This window comes from Leucopleurus acutus (genome assembly GCF_964270905.1).
Source record: "Leucopleurus acutus genome assembly, chromosome: 3".
Lineage (NCBI taxonomy): Eukaryota > Metazoa > Chordata > Mammalia > Artiodactyla > Delphinidae > Leucopleurus > Leucopleurus acutus.
The window spans coordinates 79,133,061-79,159,678 of record NC_139145.1 but is presented as its reverse complement, the minus strand read 5'-3'; positions in this window follow the sequence as shown (position 1 = coordinate 79,159,678).

The following is a 26,618-nucleotide window of genomic DNA, read 5'->3' as shown; positions in this document are numbered from 1 at the left end:
TTCATTTAATTTTAAATGTTTAGGATATACATTACCTTGACTTGATGGACAATCAGAGTTGCTACTGGTAAATGCCAAGGAATATTGCTGTCCCTTTTTTATCTTAAGATTGGATTATTTAGTAAGTTCTGCAAGCCACGTTTACCTCAATAATTAAATGTTCTTTTTCCCCACGTGTCCAGGAAAAACGTATTATGGTAAAACTAAACTCCACAGTAATAATACACGTGGACTAAGCCTGAGCTGAATGTGTTTATAAGTAGTCAGTGCAGTGTGAATACCCCTGACTGGTGTCCTAGAAGTTTATTTAACTGCTTCAGAATATATGAAGAGGACTGATTAGGCCATTTGGAAAGAATTTTTCAGCTCTCATTATATGGCCCAATGAATGTATCTATAACTTACACGATTTTTTATTTCACATTTACCTTCAATTCAAGGGAAGGATTAAAAAGTGTTCACCCTCAGCTAACTGATTTGCTTTTCTCTTGACCGACCTCTTCCCATGTGTACAGTTGCAAATAGCTCATATTATTTCTCCCGGAAATTTCACACACGCACGCATGCACGCACTGCATGGCATGGTTTACTCTTAAGTCATAAGTATAAATGAATACATACGCAGAAAGCATGTTTAAGACAAGTAATAAATGATAAAAGGCACAAATAGATGGCAGCAAGCACTATATTTAGCACATTATAGTAATTATCTTATTTAACCCTCATAATAAGCTTACGGATAGGTTCTATTTCATTGGCATTGTATAAATGAGAAAATTATGCTTAGGGAGGATAGGTAACTTGGCAAAACTAGCAAGCAGCAGGGCAGGGATTCCTTTGTGCTCTAAGTCAAAAATGCTTTCTGTTTTCTTTGACATTTATAAAATCCTACGTCACAATCTCACTTTTAGTTTTTCACTGGCAAATAAATACAAAGAAACTTCAATATAAATTAGTTAGTTTAGAACAGTGTAGTGTTAATCCACTGCTTTCTCAGTATCAGATTCTAAGAATATGTAAACTGAAGCTGTGCAATGCCCTTGGGCTTTCATATTAAGGGGAATATTCACAGAATATGAAATATCAGAAAAATTTAAACATGTTGACCTGACAAACCTCTTAATCTGCTCGTGTATTGCTGGCATAGTGAAATACATGAAAGAAAGAGAAAAGAGAAATGGAGCAGAGCAGAGAGGCTAAAAGGAATGAAACAGAGCAGAAGAGAAGAAGGCAGCAAACGGCAGTCCTCATCAAATTTTTATGCTTTCCTTTCCTTTCTCATTTTTTTTAGCTCTGCACCTTTGGTAACTCTAATATATTATACTATCTTCATTCAAATCACTTCGTAAATTAAATCCTTCCCTCCCACCTCCCACCACACACTTGAGGATTAACATTTTATTTAATAGTGCTACTTATGGATAAAGACAATGCGGGGTGGGGGATGGGAGAACAAGACAAAGAAAAAAGAAGCAACCTTCACAACTTTAAGACAGGTCCACCTTTTTATCTAATGTTTTACATTTTTCTTTTGATTGGACAAGCACAGAATATTTCTAGCCAGCACCTCACAGCCTGTCAACATTCTAATACTTCATAATTTATAAAACAGCTTTCTTCCCCCAAAAGCTCAATATGCTTTGCAGACATCTCACTGACGCTCACAATATTCCTTCAGGGAACTGAGATGACAAGAATTATTATGTGTTTTACTAGGCGGGGGAAAAGGGTGAAACAACAAGGATCCATTGTCACTAGTGAGTTACGGAGAACCAGGAACTTCAACTCTCATGCTGTTATTTCCCTGACTGCATAAACTATGAAGAGAGACGAAAATGACTAAGTCCTGACACTCAGGAGGTTAGGATTTTCCAGGGAAGAAAAGTAGGTTGACAAGTAGCTAGCTATCAAATGCCTTCCTGAGCTCTGCACTTGGATGCCTAGTAGGCAACCCCAACTGAACACGATGTCCAAAAAAGTAAAAAAGAAAAAAATCCTTGACTTTTCCCTAAAACCACTTCTTTTTCTAGTGTTCTCATCTTATAAGACTATGATCCACCTAGTTGAGCAAGCAACCAAAGTGGTAATCACTCATTATTTTTCCTTCTCTCCCACTTCCTTCATCTCTAAGTTCTATTGGCTCTACTTCCAAGATTGATTCTAAACATATGCACTTCTACCCTTCTCTTTGATACAATTCTATCTATATTACCATCACCCATTCTAATGTCTGATAATTAGACAAAATTGGAAACGTTCCAATACCTACTACTGCAATGCCCCAGTGTTACTGGGATTAATGGCATTATCATCCTCCTGAAGACCCTCCCTTCTCCCCTTCTTATGCCTCTTCACTAAAATCCACTCTTAACAAAACAAAAAGAATAACAGTTTGAAAAATTTAGTCGTAACTTTTATCAGTTAAACATATGAGTGGTTAAAAGAAATCAAATAATTCCACCATTTATATTAGAAAAGAAGTCTCCTAGTTCATAGTCAGCTCCTCAGAGATAATCACTTTCAATTCATTTGGTATTTATCTTGTGTTTGTGTGTGTGTGTCTATTTGTGTCTATAAAACATGCTATATTTATATGATATACTACTTCTTGATTTTTCATTTTGCAGTATTATCTATTCACTTCCATCTATAGAAGATGAGGATTTGGCTCTCTTACCATTCCCTTCCAGAAACCACATATTCACTTCCTATAACTTCATCCTTATGACACATTTTTATTGTAAGTTTGATTATGTAACTGTGCAGTATTTACATTATTTTGATGCATAAATGCTACTTATAGCCAAGCCATCCATGTTTAGTTATTCTAGATATTTATAATAAATTTAACCCCCATTCTCCCCCAGCTGTGAGATTTTTCTTAAATACATTAAACATATTTTATAGTATCTCAATTTCATCCTTCCTTTCTACTATCTTCCCACCTATTCAATCTGGACTGGTTGAACTTTAAACCTGATACACAAGTATCAATCTGGCATCCTCCTCCATCATCATCCTGAATATTCTATTTGCTGTTGTTAATACCTGTGCTGTTTCATGGGCCCCATGCTTCCTCTTTCTTGATTTACTCCTCATCTTTGTGGAGTACATCCTCTAATAGCTTTCTGAGAAAGAGTGAGAGGTAAAACCTTTTAACATTTTGCATATCTGAACATTTCTTTGTCTATTCTTACTCTTAATTGATAATTTAGTAAAGTAAAAGATTCTAGATTCTAGAATGGAAAGCATTTCACTCAGGATTTTGACAGCATTACTTCATTATCATCTAGCTTTCAGGATTGCTGCTAAAAAAGTCTGAAGTCACTATGATTCTGATCATTTACATGAAACTTTATTTTTTAATCCTGGAAGATCTGTCTGAAATGTTCTGACATTTTCATCTACTGTGCCAGTTACATGGTGAATCCTTTAAGTCTGGCAATTCATAACATTTAGTTCTGAGAAATGTAATTCCTTGACAATTTCTACTCCTCCATTTTCTCTACTTTCTCTTTCTAGAATGCCTATTATTTGGAGGATGGACCTGCTAAAACAGCAGTTTTCTATCTCTTTGACCTTTTGCTCTATCCTGTGGGAGCATTCCTCAACTTGATCATCCAATCCTTTTAGTTGGCATTCTATTCCAGTGTCATAATTTTATGTTATAAGATGTCTGTTTTATTTAATTGATGTGAACATATTTTGGGGTTATTGGTGCAGTACGTTCCAGTATCTAATTGAAGCTACATTAGATTGCTTAAGGGTTTTTTTTACTCCTTGCATAGTCTCAGTTTCAACCAATCCATCACCCTTAAGATCTGCAGTGATTTTTTTTTTTTTTTTTTTTTTTTTTTTGCAGTACGCAGTCCTCTTACTGTTGTGGTCTCTCCCATTGCGGAGCACAGGCTCCGACGTGCAGGCTCAGTGGCCATGGCTCACGGGCCCAGCCGCTCCACGGCATGTGGGATCTTCCCGGACCGGGGCACAAACTCGTGTCCCCTGCACCAGCAGGTGGACTCTGAACCACTGCGCCACCAGGGAAGCCCTGCAGTGATCTTTTATAATGCTTAAATAATGCTCTTTTCCTGTGAAGGCCTTCTAATATCATCCTCCTGAATTTATAATAAAGCTTAAATTTCATACCCTGGGCCAGAAGGTAGAATATAATTTGGCTACCTTTCCAAATTCACCTCATCTCATTATCATAGCTAATAGAAACTCAAATGTCTGTTAAATAAGTGATTGTGGCAATATCCAAATACAAATTTATGTAACCTTGGATCCATGACTTGTCCATTCACCACACTACTTTTTTGCTCCTATAGACTTTCAATCTATTTCCCACTCCAAAACCTCCTATCGCTGCAAGTTTATCTTCCTGAACTGTGGCCTAATCATGTACTTTTGCTTCAAAAACATTCTGACCTTTCCATGATAAATTAAAGGTATCAGTCTAGTAACCAAGGCTCTCAACCTAACTCTCCAGTTTGCCCATAAAAGTGGTCACTGCTTGAAATGAGTAGAATTACCCCATCTGCTTATTCAGTCAGTAACTGGGAACAAATTATTGCATTATCTCCAACCAAGTAGACTAAGCAAGATGGTCTTTTATTGAAAAGGCCATTTTCAAATGTTAAGATGCAGAGTGTGTGTTTATTAAAAAATTTTAGTGTAGACAAATATTTGCTTATAATAGTACCAGAATCTCCTTGAATAGTAGTGGGAAGGTGGGAGTAAGGAAGGGGGAGGATGCTGGCAGTTCTGGGAGGTTAAAGCTGAGTTTGGAAATGAGACTGCAGGAGGAGACAAAAGGGAAGTTGGGCTGGAATCTATGATCACAGGTTTAACCCAGAAACAAATGCAGTCCAGGATCAGTAGCTACACTAGAGTCCTGTTTTAGTGGCAAGTAAAAGGAAAAAAAAAGAAGAAAAAAGGACTATACAGAAGGACACAGTTCGCCTATCCATTCTTTTCCCTAGTCCTATATAGTCCTTGAATACACCAGGACCACCCTTATTCACAGCAATATTAATCTCTCATAGGCGCTGCTGAAATGGCCTAATTGATCTCTACACATCCAGTCTTGCCTAGGTCTAATCTATTCTTTACACAGCATTCAGAGTGATCTTTAAATTCGTAGCTGATCATATCACTCTCCTGTTGAAATCCTTTAACTACCTCCAGTTGCTCTTGGGATAAACCCAAAATCTTTACTTGGACTAGAAGGTCCTGCATCTTCCAGCCCTGGACTGAGTCTACAGTATTTTTATATAGTATTCTTCCCACTGGTCCTCTCTAGTCTGATAATTCTAATGCTAAATTCACCTTTTATAACACAGCTTAAGTGTCACCTCCAGAGGGCAACTTTCCCTGACCAAAAGATTACAATAAACCATCATCATATTTTCCCAAGGTACCTTACTCTTCTCCTTGGTAGCACACATCACTCCTTCAAGTTTTTATTTGATATCTACCATTCCCTGGGTTGTAAGATACATAAAATAAGATTCTTAGACTCCTAGCTAGTATATAATATATACTTAATAATAATTATTGTAATAATAACAATAGCTATTCCTTGAATGCATAACATATGCCAGGTGCTCAGTGTTTTATCAACCTTAATTTATCTATCCCTATTTTAGGTTTGAGAAAACTGAGGTATAGAATAATCACAGAAAAGCTTCAAAGCTCATGAGACAAGGAAGAGCAGTGATCCTGGAATCAGCTTACAGGGCTTAAGTCCCAACTCTGGCACATGCTGTATAATCTTAGGCAAGTGACAGGTAATAACAATACTTATCCAATAGGGGTTTTCAGGAGAATTAAATGAGGGCAAGAATAAATGGAATTATTTATCAGTGAAAATATTCAAATTATATTTCTACCACTGTGGTCCAAATATTTCAGTGTACTACCTCTAATTGTCAATTCCTGAGATTTTATACACCTCAGTCCCCAGTAGCTTGAGTGGTACCTACTTGGGAACAGAATGGAAGTACTGTTTCAGATATACATGTTGTAGCCATTAGTTATGGTGCTGGGACATATGTATTACATCCAGAATGTAACCACTGAACCACTGTGCAGGAAATCTGAGCTCTCCTAAATGAATTGAGTATGTCACAGCATCTGGAGTCAATACACTAAGCAAAGCAGTGCTCACCAGTGCTAAAGCGAGAAGCAATATAATTTAGTATTTGAGCATCTCATGGGTGTAAGGTGTTTCCTTCCTCACATACTCCCCATGTTTCAGGTTGTCAGCATTTTAATAGAATTTTCTAAGGAGAATGTCCACAAAATGATCTTCCTGAGTTTGTTTTTCCAAATCATTTCCCTCAAAGAAGAAAACTTCCATCCATAATTCTATCTTAATCTGACAAAATTAAGAATGAAAATCAGTAATGTCATGGCTGTTTTCCCAATGTAGATGATAATGTACACTTCTACCGGCAGCTCTACCCTGGTTCTACTTGTGAAAATATAGCAGCAGAGGTTGGTGTGCCCTTCAATATGCCTGGAGACTATACTAGTTCTGAAATACTTAAGTGGCAAACAGCCCTTCACTGGCACCTGAAGAGAGTTTATTTTCTGCTCCATTAGCAACATGCCCACTCGAAGTAAAACTACTTTTAAGGGCCTTTTAGACATGCTCTTCAATTTCTTTTTACCCTCAGTACATCATTATTTTCCTATTTTGAGAAGTGTTCACTTGAGACTTACAATCTGCTTAGGTGAAACTAGGTAATTATACTAGGTAATTATACATGTGCATAGTCAAGTTTGAAGCAGCTGTAAATTCCAATAGAATAGCATGAGTCTAGACTAGATTTTGCTTAGTGATTAACTGATAAAGGTACCAGAATTAACTCTATATCGAGGTTTGTGATGACAACCTAACAATTTGAGCTTTCTAAAATTTTAAGTCAGAGAGGATAAAGAAATAGATAGAGCAGAGGATTCTGAGGAAATGGAATGCAGCTCCATTTCTCTCCACTAATGATCCCAATAAAAGAGATGACTTGGTTCTGTGAAAGTCTACCTGAGACTGAGCTTGCAGCCCCTGGCATAGAACCTTAAAGCTTGAACACTGGGGAAAATTATGCATTATGAGATCTGTGCATGCCTAGGGAATATTTGAGATCAGCCTACTATTAATACGTTTTAATATGTCCTATGTCTGTATCCCTCACCTCCAACATACCAAAATGGTGCTGAAAGATTGGTATTAGACTATTCTTCTGCAGTATGTGAAGCTAAAAGAGTGTAACTATATCCACAAGTCATAAAAAGGAGGCTGCAACTTTAGAATTCCACACTCAGCCAATATATCATTCACCTATCTAGGAAAAATAAAAATACTGTGGACATTCAAGAATCCAAGGGAAACAAGAAAGGATTCTGACCAGATAACAAATGAATCAAAAACAGAGACCGTACCATAGACGAAAATGAAGAAATCAGGGAATAACAGTAAACAATGGCCCTTGATAAATATATATATATATATATCTGTCAAGTGTGTGTGTATGTATATATAGTGTATATATAGTATATAATGTACTGTGTTTATATAGGGCATATGTTTTTATATGTATAATATATATTCATAATATACCCAAACACATATGTGTATGTTATACAATTAAATTTGAGTGTATAATCATATATTGTCTACAGGTATATAACTAAAGTATCAAATAAGAACACAAACTTTTTTTTTTTTTTTGCGGTACGCGGGCCACTGTTGTGGCCTCTCCCGTTGCGGAGCACAGGCTCCGGACGTGCAGGCTCAGCGGCCATGGCTCACGGGCCCAGCCGCTCCGCGGCACGTGGTATCTTCCCGGACCGGGGCACGAACCCATGTCCCCTGCATCGGCAAGTGGACTCTGAACCACTGCGCCACCAGGGAAGCCCGAACACAAACATTTTAAAGGTTTACTGATAGGAATATCTTCATCAGTTTTCAATATTATGCATTTCTTCTTTTAACTGATCGTTGGTCTGTTTATCTGTGGTTCCTCTTACCGAAAAGAGGCCTTTTATTTTCGTATAATCAAATCAACTATTTTTTCCACAAATTGCACATTTTAAAACATCTATTAAAATGCAGATGCTCAAAAGAATTGTTCTATAGCATGTAATTGTTCACTATTTATACCACGGCAAGAAATGACTAGCTAAGGATTCCAGGTGTGTGCTACAGATCACGGGGTGGTGGTGTGCTGTATCAAAATCAAGTGTGAAGATTTTTTTCCCTCTGAATTCCATTCCACACACGTACTATGAATTTTTATATACCTACCCCTGAAACCCAATCAAGAATCATAATCTAGTTAGCAATGATTACAGATAAAATCCATTATTGCTCACATTTGTCAAAACGGAAAAACAAAAGTTGCATCTGACTGGTTTGTGAGATGATGTCATAGTGTCCTAAGGGAAACCTACATGAGAAAGGTAAACAAATTTTGCTCACCAGAAAAGGAGAGTACATGGGAAAAGACACTGTATGGGGTGGAAGGTAGCATGATGGTGATGGCCACTGTGCAAGCTGCATGTTCAGTTCAATATGACAGCTAAACGAGCCACAGGAAGAAAGTCAGAAGCAAGGTGTTAAAGGCAAGAGAAGCAAGAAACACTGAGAACTCACCTTGCTATTTGTCCTTAACGTGATCTTGACAGTTAAATGTCAATAGTATGTGAAGCCCATCAGGGGTACAAGAATTTTACTTGCTAAATGTTTTAAAAACTGAATTTTCTCTCTAGCTGGAAGTCCCATTTCATCTAGACGTGTAAAATATAATCTTGCTAATTAAGGCTGAACTCGAACCCTTGAAAGTAAACTCAGTTTGTTCACATTGCATTTCCCTTCTTCTTCCTCTCTCAGTGTAGCATCTGCTTTGAGTGTGCTTATGGAGCACAGGGCCTAGAGGAAGAAATCTCCTTGGCAACTGTGAGAAAAGACCTCTCAGTTTCTCCAGCATCTCTTTCCAAGACACCATTTTCAGTGCCTTACTCTTCTGTTCCATCTTTCCTCTCCCTCCTGAATTCAGAGGCTCTTCATCTCTGCTGAAAGGAAAGGTGGTTCTGCTTGACTGCACAGTCTTCCAGTCTTTCTGTCTGACACCTGGACCACCGTTTTACAGCATAAAAGTAAAAAACGTGATATCTTTCTTCTCTGGTTATACAGTAATAAGTTTCCCTAAAGCAAAGGATCACTCATGTGTAACATCTGAAATGAGGAAGGGTCAAGGGACAAAAATGGAATGTGAAGAAGAAAACGAAACACCCCAAGTAATCCACAGAATATTTACACTATTATTTAGCCACATTCTCTTTACCTTCTACCTTAAATCTTTGCATCACGGTAAAGAAACTGTACTTTTCACTGAGATGTCCCCCTCTCCCACTGCCTCCCTTCAGAGAAAGTGGGGAAAGGGTCTTTCTCCAAACTCCATTGTTTCTGAAAACGCAATTTCCACACACAAACTAATACATAGCAGTATGGGTGTTAGGTCTTCCAGATTGCCCCCAATCATGTGACTAAGCCTGGATGCTGGCTAAAATGCATACTTTCCTCTAAGCATGCCATTCCAGGGGATGATACAAATAGCAATATGATTTGTCCATTGGAATAGACAATACGTACAGTAAGTTAGGTTGTCATTACATAAAATGATGCCCTATGTAACATATTCTTTGTATGTTTCATTTTAAAAAATCAAATATATTTTTAAATAAAGTTTGATGAACTTTCATCAATTGCTCTCATGAAGCAGTCATAGTCATAGCATTTAGAAATTGGAAAAATTAAGGTAGGAAAATTAAATGATATCTAAAGAACAGTGTTGAAAGTAAAATTTAAAACCAGTGCCTAATAATACCTCGGGAACATTTGTATTAAATCATTTGGCTATTCTTGGGGAACAAGATGGAGAAATTCCAAAATAAGTCTGCATAATGACCATGTTCAATGTGAAGTATTTTTTTTCAGCTTGTAAAATGCCCTTGATAAAGAAATGTGGGTAATTTGATGTGAATAGATACGCATAAATAGATTTTGAACAAACAGCATGAACTTCCACAACGCTGTAATTTCTCTATTATGTTGTCTTTTTACTTATTCAATTGGTGTTAAGCCAGTCAACGATATATTACTTAAATGCCTAGTCAGAAAATACCATTATGATTCTTGAAAAAAATTCTCTTAATTTTTTTTAGAACCAGTGTCTTTATATAACAATATGGTACCATTTTAATACAGGCATTTTTTGGAATAAAGATGACAAAATCAAGTCAGATTGTAAGCACTTGCTAAATGGGACTCAATTACCACATAGCCAATTTTACTTCTTTTATGCAGGACTCTGGGCCTGAAACCATCCGAAGCAGAATTATATATATCTAAAACTTGAAAGAACTCCATAAAGGAAATTCCCCAATGTCTTACAGATGAGTATTCTAGCAAAGATTAATTGGCAAAGCCAAGCCCATCAACAACTCAAACTCTACAGAAAGTAGTTAGTAAAACCACTATTTATAGAAACCCCCTGTCATCTGACAGCACTCTGAATGCTTATCTATATGAATGACCTTCTGGACTCTGGACTTTCTGACTTCTTTCAATTTTTATATATGCATACAGGATACTCTTATCTTCCAAATACTTCAAGATTCAGCCTGATTAACTCTTACAAAATTATAAATAAATAAATAGGTATGTAGGTAGGTAGATAGAGCAAGCATGGACATGGTAGTAAAGCTTTCATTACACAGTAATTATATAAAAACTAATCGTACATTGCATAATTGGTTTTTCTGGAAATACATGGAAAATAAAATACTATAACTTTGCAGGAGGTACACAGGTCACTTTTCTGACATATGCTTAAAATTTATTAAACTTAAATAAGCTTATTAAGCTTAGAAGCCCACAGTTTTTTCAATAGCTAGCTTTTGTGAAACCTATTAAGTACCAGCATTGTGGTGAAGACAAAACATTCAAGACATGGTTCCTACTCTCAAAAGCAAGATAAGGAGATGAAGATGCAAATGAAAATAACCTTACAGCAAATCAAAATATGGCATTAAAATATTGGAAACAATAATAAAGTACTGTAAGAGAACAATGAGAGAAAAAGAGAAAGTGCAATTAATGCTACAGCAGAGGTAAAATTGAGTTGGGTCCCGAAGACCAGGTAAAATTTCAACAGGCAAAAACAAAGGTGGCAAACGTGCCCCTGGCCTAATGAAATCTTCTGAGCCAATGCACAAAGAATGCAAAACGAAACATATACTCTGAAACTACCAAGTAGTCCAGTGGGGGTCAGAGCAGATTTATATTTCTAGCTTTTGCCTAAATCTTAAAGGAGTTTTCATATGATAGGTAGTAGCCAGTCGTGCCAAACTTCAAATTCTGGAAACAATTATGTAAATTACTTTGTGGAATGCTGTGGTGATAGGGCTGCTGGTAATTTTTACCCATGTTTCACTTATGACTCTCCCAACTATCATTTCTTCTCATCTGTTATCATTTTGTGATTCCTTTTTTTGTTTCTTCAGATAGTGCTCGTATTTCAGTGTAAGTTGCTGGAAGACCATGGTCATAAATTTCTACTCTTCTGAAACTTTAAGAAGAAAATAAAACCAATTGAAAACAAGCAAACACACCTAGAGTATGCATCCCGCCAGGCACTGCCAACAAACCACCAACATTCTGAGGTTCCTAGTAACTTATGCCTTGATTCCTAAGCTTTGGACCAGGAGTTAAATATTCTATGTTATGAATGATTCTTAGGCCTGAATCATTAAATGGTTTTAACGATTAAAACCATTAAATGGTTTTAACACCATTTCCAGCCCTGAATATCCCTGATGAGAAAGCATAGTGTATTATCTGTGTTCTTTAAAATCTCTATCTAGATGGATAATGGTAAACTAACAAGTCATATTAAAAATGTCACATTTATTTAAAAATCATAAATTAAGAGAGTAATAATATTTTAACAGTTTCCATACGCCATGTAACAAGATGTTAAAAATGGAACTTACACTCTCTCAATTTCAACCAAAACCCCAATAGCCAAGAACAATATAAAGGATGCCAAGTACAACCACATTCTATAGCAAGGATCAGTCATTTTTCTGAAAAGGACTAAACAGTAAATATTTTAGACTTTTCAGTTCATAGCGTTTTAATCACTCAGCTGTACCATCATATGGAGAATGCAGCCACAGATAACATGCAAATGAACAGGCATGGCTGTATTCCAATGAAAACTTACAGACATGGAAATTTGGATTGCTTATCATTTTACATATCACAAAATACTACTCTTTTCATTTTTCTCTTCTACTGTTTAAAAGTGTAAAACTCATTCTTGGAGCACAAGTTACACAAAAATACGTAGCAAGCTATATCTGGCCAGCAGGCTAAAGTTTGCCAACCTCTGTTCTACAGTGAGGTGCTAGACCGCCTATCTACAACATGCTAACAGACTATAAAATAAATTTTAACAGCACTTATGATCTCCCACCTCCAGAATGTATGTGTTAGAGGTTTGACAGAGTGAGAAAATACACACACACAATAGCCCCACTTACCCACCAGGGATATGTTCCGAGACCCCCAGTGGATGCCTAAAACGGCAGACAATATGGAATCCTATATAGATTCTTCCTATACATACATAGCTATGATAAAGTTTAATTTATAAGTTAAGCACAGTAAAAGATTAATAATAACTAATAAAATAAAACAAAACAGTATATTGTAATAAAAGTTATGTGAATGTGGTCTCTGTTGTTCCTAAAATCTTACTGTGCAGATTGAACGCCTTTTCGAGTTTAACTAAGCACTTATCATGAACCGTGGCTGTAACTTTTGCAGTTTGTGGGGCGACAGCAAAAGTAACATGAATTTTTTTTTTCCTTCTTCACAATGTCATGGATAGAAGATTCATTCTTACTAGAGATTTTAGCAACCTCAGCATACAATTATTTTTCCTTCAAGTCAAGAACGTTCACCTTTTCACTTTGGGCTTCTGCTTAATGCCCTATAGGTTGCATCTTGTTCAATAAAAGAGTCAGAATGGTAATTGCCAAACTTCTTAAAATAATGTAATTATTTTTTCATTTGTACTTTTCTATTCCTTCATAACTGGCATGGAAATGACTGAAGTTCTTGAAATCAAGTAAAAAATTATCACGTTATATACACAGTCCAACACCTTAATTGCACTTTGATTTCATATTGACATAACATGTTCCTCTTGAGTCTGGTAGTACACATTGATTATTTCAAAAGCAATTTCAATACTCTCTAAGTAAAAGTGATAAAAGAATCTAATGAGTTTCTCAAAAGCAGCCCATTTTTCAAAGGTGACTGAACTATCAAATATTTATTTTTCTGAACTTTACAGGTAGAAATGATTCATCCCTCACTTAGCATTACGGATGGAAGAAAATATGTAGCATTTTCAAGATCTTATTCTGACAATATTTTCAAACTATTAAATTTACAGTAAAATATAAATTTTCTAACAAGTTGTGACTGGCACAACTGTAGTAGTAATTACATTTTCCTATATTTTGAGAAGTTGCATAAATTCAGGAATTCTTACCATTCCTAAGAGAGCAAGTGTTTGTATGAGGGGTCACTTCACAACACGCCCTTCAAGGAAAATTAAGCTGATCGACTATCCAAATTCACAAGTAAGATTTATTTTGTCACCTGCTAGCCTGTATCAAATATAATGCACACTTTCTATACCTAAGTAAGATGAACACAGAATTAATCTTTTAAACCAAAGTGAAAGGAGGGCACTACTAATTATTACATCAGAGACAACTTATGTAAATGGACTTTGCTGGACAAACTGTGTGTATGGTCACCTTGACTATCATGGACAGGCCATAAGTAAGTTTCCCAAATGTCTTTTAAACAACTCACGATCTGCCAATAATGTATTCATAAATAAGCATCTTAAGAGTTCAGCCAAAGAAAACCCTCTCTTTCTTATACATGAATTTCCAAATAATAAAACTGTGGACTTTATACATCTCACCACAGACATAAAATTTTGCCTTGACAAACTTTTTGTTTTGTGTTGGTTCTCTTTCTCCACTTTCAAACTCAGGTCTCCAGACAAACAGCAAGAACGTCCTGATGTGGGTTACTGCTGCTTTTTAATTTCCATAATGCGTGTCGGTAAATACAAGGAGATGGGAGAAAATACACACTTTAGGCAAAGGGATGGGAGCTCTGCTGCTTCTGCAGCATTTTTCATTTTACTAGATGATTTGGGATTTGGGAAATTAAACATTTCAAAGATTAGAATGACTTGGGAAAACGATTTAATAATCATCAGAATAATTCCCACAACCTACTGCACAGCAAGATGTAGGTCTCATTAAATTCAGCCACAGATGAGTGAGCTGGAAAGACGTGGCTGAGCACCCAGCACAAAGGTGACTTGCTGCAGTTGCAAGCACACAGAATAAAAGCACTTTTCATCAGTTCCAAGTGAGCAACACTGAGACAAATTCCTTGCACTGAAATTGTGTCTAATTAGTTAATGGATACCTTAGAGGCTGATGTTACCAATTTGTTGATATAAATGGTTTTCCCATTTCCTCCCCGGTTGAAGCCCTTCCTTTATAACTAACAAACTTTTCAAACTGCACTGAAGGCTCAAGGCAGTTTGAACCTCAGCAGGAAATCGCCCATCCAAACAGACTCCTAGAATTGATCTGTATCTTGTAGGAGAAACTCAGGATTCTGTAAACTGGGTGACTGGGAGCCCCAGGCCTGTGAAAGCCTTTTGATGATCTGACTGTTTCAACCTTCAGCTTTTCCTCAATGCTCATGGGCTCCTTACCACCTCCCTAAATTTTAATACTAAATTTTAAAAAAAGCTAGTGTCACACACCGTTCTTTTCATACGACCCCATTCAGCAGCTTTTCCCATTTCCCAAAATGGTTGTTCCAACCATTCATTAATATACTCAAGCCTACCATGTCGGAAAACTCTACTTTTTACTAAAGAAGAAACTGAGGCCCCAAATTCTTTCTCCTGCTCCTATACAAGTCATTATGTCTTCACCCGCAAGCCTCCCTGTTGCTAGTGCCTTCTACATTGCAAGAGCAATTTTTTTTTTAACATCTTTATTGGAGTATAATTGCTTTACAATGGTGTGTTAGTTTCTGCTGTATAACAAAGTGAATCAGCTATACGTATACATATATTCCCATATCTCCTTCCTCTTGCGTCTCCCTCCCTCCCACCCTCCCTACCCCACCCCTCTAGGTGGTCACAAAGCACCGAGCTGATCTCCCTGTGCTATGCGCCGGCTTCCCACTAGCTCTCTATTTTACATTTGGTAGTGTATATATGTCCATGCCGCTGGGACGAAGAGCAATTGTTTTGCCTTTGCTCAGATCCATACCCTCTGAGACTTACTCTTGGTTACTTTTTCCATCTCCTATAATTTCATGCTTTCTCTCTCTGCTGTATCCCTCATCTCACACCCCCACCACCTGTAAGCATGTGCAAGTTTCTTCCGTCAAAAATCTTTTTAAAAGTTAAAGAAACACATCAACTGAATAAGCGAAATCTCTCTTAATTTTGTTGACTTCCTGGTTCTCTTGCTCTCTTCCTCATAATAATAAAACTACATTTTCGTACCTACTCTTCAGGTCACCTCTACCTTAACTTCTAAAATTTCTCTTGTCTAAGTCTAATTTCTTTCATTCATTTATTAATTTATTCATCGCTCAAGCCATTGTCTTCAGTGTCAAACATTTCCCTTGACATCTAGGACGGCATTCTCCAGTCATTACATTTAATCTCATTGGTTACTGCTCAGTTTCCCTACAGATTCCTTTTCCTCTTATCACTCCTTCAATGTTTGTGTTCCTTAGAATGCACCACTCTCCATGTATATGCGGGGAATGGCCTCAATTTCTTGTTCTCTTCTGGTAATTCCGTACTATATATCCTGCTAACCTTCTTTCTGAGATTCAAATCTGTATATTATACTTATTGCTGGATGCTTATACCTGGATGCTTCAACACAATATTTCCAACTCAACACATTGTAACTTAACTCATTCTTCCCCCCCAAACCTGTATTCACTATTTCTGAACTGTCTTAACCAGCAGTCTAGAATCTGAGTTTAGAAACCCACAAGTCATCTGATATAATCGCTTTAACTCATTATTCTCCCCATATTTAGCCAGAGTTTACCTCTAAAGCATTTCTCCATTCCTTCACACTTAACCAACCCAACTTAATGCTGCCTTAATCTAGGGTATAATCATCTTTTGCTTGGACTAATAAACTTGATGGTATCCATATCCAAACTCACTCTTAACCCAGTAGCTTTTCTGATAGAAGAGAAGGAAAAGAGAAAGTCAACTACTTGACCCTTTAATACCAGCTACTCTGCCTGATAACAGACATGGAGAGTCGCTGTCCTGAAACTACCCAATCTTACCTACCACTGCTTCTTTGAGTTGAGAAAGGGAGGGATAGTTCTCTCCTCCCTTCAGTACCTTGATGATAAACATGAGGCTGAGCAACCCAGCTTTTGCTTTGTCTTCTATCTGAATCCAGGTAATCAAGTCTGTATTAGCCTTTGTTATTCACCTGGTGATCATGTTAGTTTCACCTGTCACATTTAGGCAAGTTCCAGGCATGACAACATATTGTAACAGTGTTCCCTGAGCTGAGTTCCCTATAGAGAATTTTAGAGTCTTCTAGGATTGATTTAAAATTAAGAGCAAGCCTTTGTTTCACTTTTCCATGAATTATTTAGATGACAAGAAACCAGGAAATGGCAGAATAGAAGGAATACAAATGATCAAAATCATGTGATAAAGATTCAGAGAAAACAAGAATGTAAGGATAGGGAGTATGGAGAACCATTTCAAGAGGGAGATGAAAATAATACTGTTCCTAATAGTTTTGAAAAAATATTTCAAAATACCTTAGAAAATTCTGAGAAGAGGCTGCGATGATAGCATTAGCCCTCTCTCACTAATGGAATTACTGCTGTGTTGAAAAATCTGTTAGGGGAAATCTGCTCCAAGATTAAATCCAGCTATTCTCAATTATTATGAACAGAATGAAGTATTACTAAGAGAAAAATAGGAATTTGAAAGAAACCATTGGAAATATGAGAATCTGGTAACGGTGACCCCTTTAAATGTTCCTTAATTCATACTTCCCTGTAGTTGTCCATGCCTCTAAAATACAACTGGAAACTGATTAGGTAAAGTCCTGAGAAATTCTTCCTAAGACCTGGAGGTCATAAATCATTGTTCATCGTGCTGGAGCAAGTGGGGAAAATGTAAAAAACTAAAAAGCCAATGTCTGCTTATAATGTGACACAATGAAAACTTGAGCCTAATGTGAGTTTGAACTGTAAAGTCAATACCTCTCAGAAAGAGGTATTATTGTCCTCAGAGTCCAACAGAAGAGGTACTCAGAAGTCTGTAAGTCAGCACTCAATCTGTGTGATCATGTACAAATGAAGAAAGCTCTTGATTCTTTAGTTTGACTCAAGGGAAACAATAAAAATGTAAAAACAAAAATGAAAATGGGCATTTAAATGCAAGAAACTGTACGAGGCTGACTGACACTTAATCTAGTTGCATCCTCAGTCTCATGTACACAAAGACACTGAGTGTAAGAGAATTTGAAGAACGTGATTAGATTCATACAGCTTTTAAGAACATGGCCATGGACCACCTTGGATGATGATGAGAGCTGTTCGCACTACTTCCAAGATATACCATGAGGAGGAAAAGAAGAAACTTACACATAGAGATGCTAGCTTCCATTTCGTGTTCTAATATATATATATATATATATATATATATATATATATATATGAATATCTTCAGAGCATTGCTTGGTTTCAAAAGGAAAAGTTTATATGTTAAAAGCCAAATCCTTCTGACAGATCATTTTTTTACCTGAATTTTTAAAATTAAGCTAAAGTTTAAATGTTGGGACATTATATGTAAAATTCCAGAGCACGGGCTGCTCTTGAAATTTTAGCAGGGCTGGAGAATTAGTGCTGTTATTTCTACATGAAAATCATCACTTGGAGCTAAACAGTGACTTTGCTATGAATGCGGCATAAGGTCGCCACTTGATCCCCACCTGAGCAGTCTCCGTACTCTGTAGGATTAGAGTTTGTCACATCTTTTCCATTTTTACCTACTATGTTAAGCACTTCATGAACTCTTTCATTGTACTCAGCGTTACGCTTTTTTTTTTTTTTTTGGCTACACGTTTTTAAGGTTACACGGAAAAACATGATAAAACAACATAAATAGAACAGAAATAGCCACCTCTCGCTAACTTCACAGGGAATACTTATTCAAGAACTAACTGGGAAAGAGAGGAAGCAGAAATATCAGTAAGATCTAATGTGAACATTTCACTCGATTGCACTGACTGAATGGTAAGACATACCACATGATGACAGCAGGTGGAGCTCCCAAGAGCACTGTCTCTGAATCCAACAGAGGATGCGGCACACAAGGACTTCACCAGCCCTCTGAAACATCAGCTCAAAGTCTCCATTTGTTTTAAAGGAGAAAAACCCTTCAGATTTTACAGCATTCTCACCACCCGCAGAAAAAATAATCCTCCAGAAGCTTGGAGTTAGGAGGGTTCTACTCATTTTCAAGTGAAATGATTTTGAAAACACAATCATGAGCTTCAACTCTGTGGGGAGCAACATGAGAAATAATAGAGAAAAACTGGTAGGATAATTTGAGTTTTTGCCTACATGTGTTTTTGTTTGTTTGTTTAGACAGATGTGGAACTAAAATGGTAAATTAAATTGGGAAATTATAAAACAGATTTTAAAGATCATTTTATAGCAAAGGTATTTATTTTTTATTCATTCAGAAGAAAGACATCCTAAGAAATTGACATCTATTTTATGCTAGATATAGATGTTCTTCAAAAACTGTCATATCATCTTGGGATTTAAATTTTCTGCTTAGTATCAAATGAATGAATTATTGATATCACCTAGCAACTGCATTGCCTTTTATCTTGCTTAGCATTGGTCACTGCAAAATACCAAACTGAGTTTATCATCATCATGGAAAGGGGAAAATGATTAGAATTTATTCATTAAGGTTATACTAATTTGGGGCCACTACATGCATTTGTTTTTCTAAATTGATAACCTTGTTATTTCTCTCAGTAAGAGGTAATCTGAATCACACATATATTTATACTTATATTTATATTATTAATACTGGAATCAGAAGTTCAGGCTCAGTATCTGTATACACTGACAATTCTGATAAGGTGAAAGATAACAAATTATTTAAAGTAATGGATAATTTTTAAGCGCAGCAACATAAATTAAAATCCTTTGCCTTCAATTGACTCATTTTTGCTTCTAGTTTATAATTTTAGATATCAAGTATCTTTATGCTTAATTTCTAAACACACACACATACATACACAGTTACACACACACAAACCAGGATGACATTCGGAGTGCGGAAGGTATTAACGCAACCATACCACAAGCATTCACAGAACGACAGGGACTGGATGGGTCCAAGGCTTCATCTTTAAGGAGCAATACTGTTGTACAGCAATACTGTACAACTACAGATCTGTTGTACAAACAGAAAAACTTTAAAATGTCATAAGTGAGAGAAACTAAAAAGTGGGTCAGTTGTCAGTAATGTGTTAATTTTTCAACACAAGAATTTAATTCTCTTACACTCTATTTTCAGGTTTCCTTTGAAGTTAATAGCAACCAAAATGGAGTAAGCTTTAATATAGAATCAGCACATATTGCAATTGTTCATGCAGAGGATTTGGAGTACAAAGGAAATTAATGAGTCCTTTAAACTAACACAATTTTATGTTTTGCTTTGAACATGTCGTCACGTTGAAAGGCAACGTTTGTGCTAAACTGGTAAAAACAAGAAAGACAGAGCAAGTAGCAGGGTGTCTGTAGTTCAAAGAAATGCCACAGGGATCCTGCTTCAAACCACAAAATCCCTACTCCTCATTACCCATGTAGCAAAGAACTATTATTTGGGGGAGTGGAAAGCAGGGGTGCACACTGATGCAGGCTAAGAAGGAAGATAACTTACTTTCTGTTGAAAGAACGTCACAGTTCTGACACAGGGACAAATATCATATACCAGTGAACTCTTCAAAGTATCAGTCTACTCTCACACATTCTCACCTCTGTTTCCAGTAGTGTCTGCTTCACTACTGACACCCTAACTGGTAACTAATAAATTTATATTATGTTTCAGTTATACACCGAACATACCAATTGCTGGCTGTCGGCATTAAGAGCACATCTCCCTGCATAAAATTATTGCTTTTGAATAAGCCAACATACTCTGTCATATTACAACTCCTTTTGATTATTTTGGGGCCAACATATGTGACAAAGACTCAGTGAATTGAGATAAGTTGTCAACATCCTCAGGATCCCTTTTTGTTATACACTAAGAAATGGTTCCAGGTTGATACTCTGAGGTCTGTTTTTGTACATCTTTTATGAGAATTATACCTCCTTATGAAGCATCGTCTATTGGCCATACTCACAAACTAGCCCAATATATTGGGTTGGCCAAAAAGTTCATTCAGTGTCAATAAAAATAAAAGACACATTTTTAATTTCCACGAAGAACTTTATTGAACGTGTTCACTAACTGAATGAACTTTTTGGCCAAACCCATGTTACTAATGCCAATAATGTTGATCTCATTTATTGGAACATTCTGGTTCATTGTATTATGTTCAGTTCAGGAAAGCCTCCATCAGGATTCATTTCAAAATGTAAATATACCAGGAAAAATGGGAACCTGGAAAAACATTCTGCTTACTCTTCCTTCATGTTCATTTCTTGCACTGACCTAAATTAGTGATCAGCTATTTCTAGATAATTTCACATTAAATCAAACAACCACTTTTTTCTATAATTAGGTATTTGGCTTTGTTTATGGTATATCTAATAACTTAGTACAGTGAATCTTGACACTGTACGTTAGAATCTCCTAGAGAAATTAATACTAATGCCTGGGCTCCGACCCCAGAGACACTGATTTAACTGGTATAGAGTAAGATCCAAGCACCAAAATGTTTTAGAAGCACCTAAATTCACAGAAGCTACAGTCGGTGTTGATATCCTCTGTAAAAAGGGACATACTTGCTTATAGCTTGTGTAGTTGAGTAATCACAATTTTTATAATAATAGAAACAGAAATTAATAGGTGGCTACAATAAGCCAGAATGAATAACTTATTGCCATTATCGCAATAAATTCTCTTACCAACCCTGTCCATCAAGGGGGCAAACTGTTGCTGGAAACTCTTTGCCCACACACCAGAGAGCACACTAGATCAAGGCTGAGTTGAAAATCTCCTGAGCTTCAGGTTTACAACAGGCAGGCTTGACATCTAGAACAACAAGCAATAACTATAAAATAGTTTGAGCTGTCACCCAGATATTCTCAGTACTCAAAGATCCCTTATTAAAAGTCACAACAGCATTTCTTTTCTTCCCAGTGTTTTCTTGCTTTAATGTTCACTTTTATCTGAAAGTAGAGTAAAAAGTGAGATACAAAGGTACTTTAGGTTTCCTTTAGTGATTTTTTTTTGCGAAGAGCAAACCTACTTTCTTTTATTTCAGAAACCTGTCTACCTGCACGCAACACTCAAGTACAATACTTGGTACAGGAAGGTCAGTGATTCAGGATATGTCAGTGTTGACATATTCCACCCATAGTCCCTCCCCAGTAAAGAGTGATTCTGCACACACAGCTCCCTCAAAGATATGTAGGTTGTCACAGTCAGAAAGACTCTAAGGAAGTATATGGTTCACCACACCACATGATTAATGAATTCTTACTAAGCCGCTCAGTTTCTCCTTAAAGCCTCCAGTGACAGGAAACTCACTCACTAGTTTATGGTGAAACAGTCCATCTACAGAGAGCGCTAATTATTAAACAGTCCTTATTTGTTTTGAGGATAACTCCACTTAGCTTAATTAGAACCACTGGTCCTCATACTTCCTCCTCAGAGCCACCCAGAATCCTATTTTCAATAATACTTGAAGATGGTATTGTATTCCATTACTAGGTCTTTACTTCACGAGCTGGATTGAGTAAAGGCTTTTCCATACCTCCTCAGCTACTGTCTTCAGACACCTAATCATCTGAGTCACATTCCTTCAACATGCCTCACTGTGCAATCACTCCTCCTAAAGTGTAGCACCCAGAACAAATACAAAACACGGTGTGGTATGATGAGGGCAGAGTCACATGGGACCATACTTTATAGGAGACATCTATTAAAAAGAGTTTACTTTTCTTTTTCCTATAAGCTTCTATTGAAACACTTTTCCCACAATCTATCTAAATAGTAGATTTCCCTTTTGTTCTTCTTCCTTATTACCTTACTTTCTTCCTTGTGCATCCAAGTTCAGAAGTATCCAAAATTAAAATTTGCTTTGAAAGTTCCTACAAAAATGGTTTATGATTTTCTCCCAGCCTAAACATTTTCTCAGTTGGTATTTCTTGCCTTGGTGGCAACTGAAGAGAAGTTGCAAAAAACTTGAAGCCTTTTCCCCTTAGCAACTTGTCCAAATTAGTCTAAACTACCCTAAAATGGAGGAAAATCAGATGTCTATTAAGGGAGATACTATTTTTCTTCAAATTTTAATTACACTTTATTGTAAGAATATATCTGTGAACAGAGAGTCCTGTGTTAAACTACTACATATACCGATCATAATTGTTTTATTATCCTTTCAAATATCACTCAATAAAGATGATATTGTTTCGTGGAAAAATACATTTCTGTTGTTTCTAAATTCTCAAATCAATTGTTGGATTTAGAACCACATACATCCTGACTGGAAAAAGAGAGGTTTTTTTCACACTTTGATTGAATACTCTCATCAGAAATGAAACGGGTATTCATCTCTGAGGAGGAAATTCTGGAATCATACCAGACTGATCTATCTTCCCTGGTGTTTAGATTGTAAGGAGCTAAATGCACCACAGTATTAAAATGAAATGAATTATGCAGAACCTTTGACAGGCAGCATGTGTAATTTCTTCTTGAAAAACTCTTCAAATCATTCTGTTCCATCTTTGATTATGTGCTAGTTATACTGAAAATAACTAACCCCTCAAATGTTTTAAAACACACATACATATGGATTGCATAAAATTATTATCTTTACCTTTACAAAAATCATTCCAGAAGCACATTTGCCAGTAAAATATATTTAAGGCCGTTTCGACACTTCCACTAAACTCTATTTTCAGAGGTTTATAATATGGTCATAAAAATTCATTCCAGGCTAAAATTCAGCACCAAAGAAAATGTGCTTTACACTTTGTAGATAACCATTTCCTCTTCTTTCATTTCTCATGACTGATTTGAAAAAAACAGGTTTCCACTCAGTGTCTTTCAAAAGTTGAGACATTAGCCAAACTGGCAGGAATCAAAATCACAACTGACATGCTAGTCATTTTTTAATTTATTGCAAACTTTCCCCCTTCCTTCTCCCTCCCTTTCCCACCCTGCTTCCAAAACACACAGGTTGAAGAATTTTTCACATAAACCTGTATGTTTAAAGAGCATACATCAAAGACTACACGGTACCATGCTTCAGAAGGTTGGTACGGGCAATGTCCAGCTCTAACGGGCATTACGAAGACAAAGGTGCTTTTACAAAGATTCATTTCAAATTTTGTTAACATCCAGCCTCTATATGTAGCAAAGAAACACATGAGGGGTCACAGTTAGAAAATCATAAGTGCTTCTTGTTCAAAGAAGAATGAAATCATTTTCCCAGGCCTCTGCAGCTCATGAGTTGAAGCATAACTAGAACCGTGAAACCCGTGAAGTAAGGATGGGTGTCAGCTGGAGAGGGAATGCCGGTCTAAACCCACACCATTTCTGGAACGCAGAACCAGATGTACCAATTCTTTTTCTAAAAGCTCACCTAGTTCATCTGATCCTAAAAGTAAAATTAAAGATCTGAATCTGAACTCTTTTCTGAGTCATCACTGGTTTTGTTCTCTCAGCAATAAAAAATTTTGCTCTGCTTTTGTTTATTTTTAACTGCCAAGCCCTTCCTACCCACAATCCTTGGGAGGATCTCTCTGAGTATATTTGGGAGATACTGTTATGGCATTTTCACCCTTGGTAATAATGTATTAACCAAATGTGTGATTTTAAAAACTGCTGTCACAATATTATCTCACATCATCCTATAACAATTCTATGAGGGTGATTTTCCCAGGGTGTGTCTGGAATCAGAGTGATGAAGCTTTTAGTGACAGAAGAAAAAGTATAGCTCTGGTGTCTACTGAAGCTGAAGGACTTAAGGTGAGAACAAGTCGGCTCCCTTTCCATTCCACTGGAGGAAGACTGGACAGCCTCTCGCTTCATGCAATACCAGTCCCAAAACATGAAGCAATGCACCCATGCTAAAAACACGTTCAACCTCAACTGCCAGAGCTAGAAGCTGACCCACAGGAGTAAAAAGCTTGATAAATGGATCCAGAGATGGAGCAGAGGAGCAAATATAAGATCATGGACTCAGTATTATTCCTCAATGTTTATAGTGCCCAGATAAGATTGATAAATAGAGGTCCAATCTATTCAAAATGATACAATTTTAAAATATTTATTGAAAAAAATCTAGTCGCATGTTATTTTCACATCAGTAACAATCAGATTTAATCCACATTTGAAACAGCTGGAGAGATCATGCTCCTTGACTTCAGACTATACTACAAAGCTACAGTAATCAAAACAGTATCATACTAGCACCAACACAGACATATAGATCAGTGGAACAGAACAGAGAGCCCAGAAATAAACCCACACAAGTATGGTAATTGATTTATAACAGGAGGCAAGAGTATACAATGTAGAAGAGACATTCTCTTCAATAGAGGTGCTGGAAAAACTGGACGGCTACATGTAAAAAAATGAAATTAGAACATCTTCTCACACCATATACAAAAATAAACTCAAAATGGATTAAAGGCTTAAATATAAGACTGGAAACCATAAAACTTCCAGAAGAAAACTTGGGCAAAACACTCTATGACACAAATCTTAGCAATATTTTTTTGCCTCTGTCTCCTAAGGCAAAGGAAACAGAAGCAAAAATAAACAAATGGGACTTAATTAAACTTAAAAGCTTCTGCACAGCAAAAGAAACCAATAACAAAATAAAAAGACAACCTACTAAATGGGAGAAAATATTTGCAACTTATATGACTCATAAGGGGTTACTATCCAAAATATATAAACAGCTCATACAACTCAATGTCAAAAAACAAACAACTCAATTAAAAACGGGCAGAAGACCTGAATAGACATTTTTCCAAAGAAGACATACAGATGACCAACAGGCACATGAAAAAGTGCTCAACATCAGTAATCATCAGAGAAATGCAATTCAAAACCACAATGAGATATCACCTCACATCTGTCAGAATGGCTATCACCAAAAAGACCACAAATAAGAAGTGTCAGTGAGAATCTGGAGAAAAGGGAACCCTTGTAGACTGTTGGTAGGAATGTAAATTGGTGCAGACACTGTGGAAAACAGTATGGAGGCTCCTCAAAAACTAAAAATACAACTATCATATGATCTAGTAATTCCACTCCTGGGGATATATCCAAAGAAAATGAAAACACTAATTCAAAAAGATACATGCACCTCAATATTCATAGCAGCATTGTTTACAATAGCCAAGATATGGAAGCAACCTGCATGTTGCAATCTATGAATAGATGAATGGATAGAGAAGACACAGTATTTATATACATGGAATATTACTGATCCACAATAAAGACTGTAATTTTGCCATTTGTAACAACACGGATGGACCTGGAGCATATTATGCTTAGTGAAACAAGTCAGACAGAGAAGGATAAATACTATATGTTATCACTTATATGTGGAATTTAAAAATAAAACTAATAAATTTAAAAAAACAGAAGCAGACTCACAGAGATAAGAGAACAAACTTGTGGTTACCAGTGGGGAGAGGGAAGGAGGGAGGATCAAGACAGTGGTAAGGGAATAAGAAGTACAAACTACTATGTATAAAATAAGCTACAAGGATATATTGTACAGCACAGGGAATACGGCCAATATTTTATAATATCTTTAAATGGAATATAATCTAGAAAAAAATCAAATCACTAAGTTGTAACCTGAAACTTATATAACATTAGTATATTAGTATAAGAATATATTTCAATAAAGAAAAATAAAAAATAAGTAAATAAAATAAATAAGCAAAGGTATAGGTGGAACTCAACAAGGCATATTTGTGTATATCTTCTCACCACTGATCAAAACCAGACTTCAGATGGCAGACTGCCTAGGCAACCATCTCAGGTTTCTAACCAGTTTGGAAGCCCTGATAATTTTTTTTCTCACTGTTAGTGTTTCTACATATTGCCAGTTAATGTCCTGCTCATGGGGAATAAACACACTTGAAAAATTTCTCCTTTGTTGAACACATTCAAAAGGAAAAATAAAGGACAGATGTATCTCTGTTTTTATTA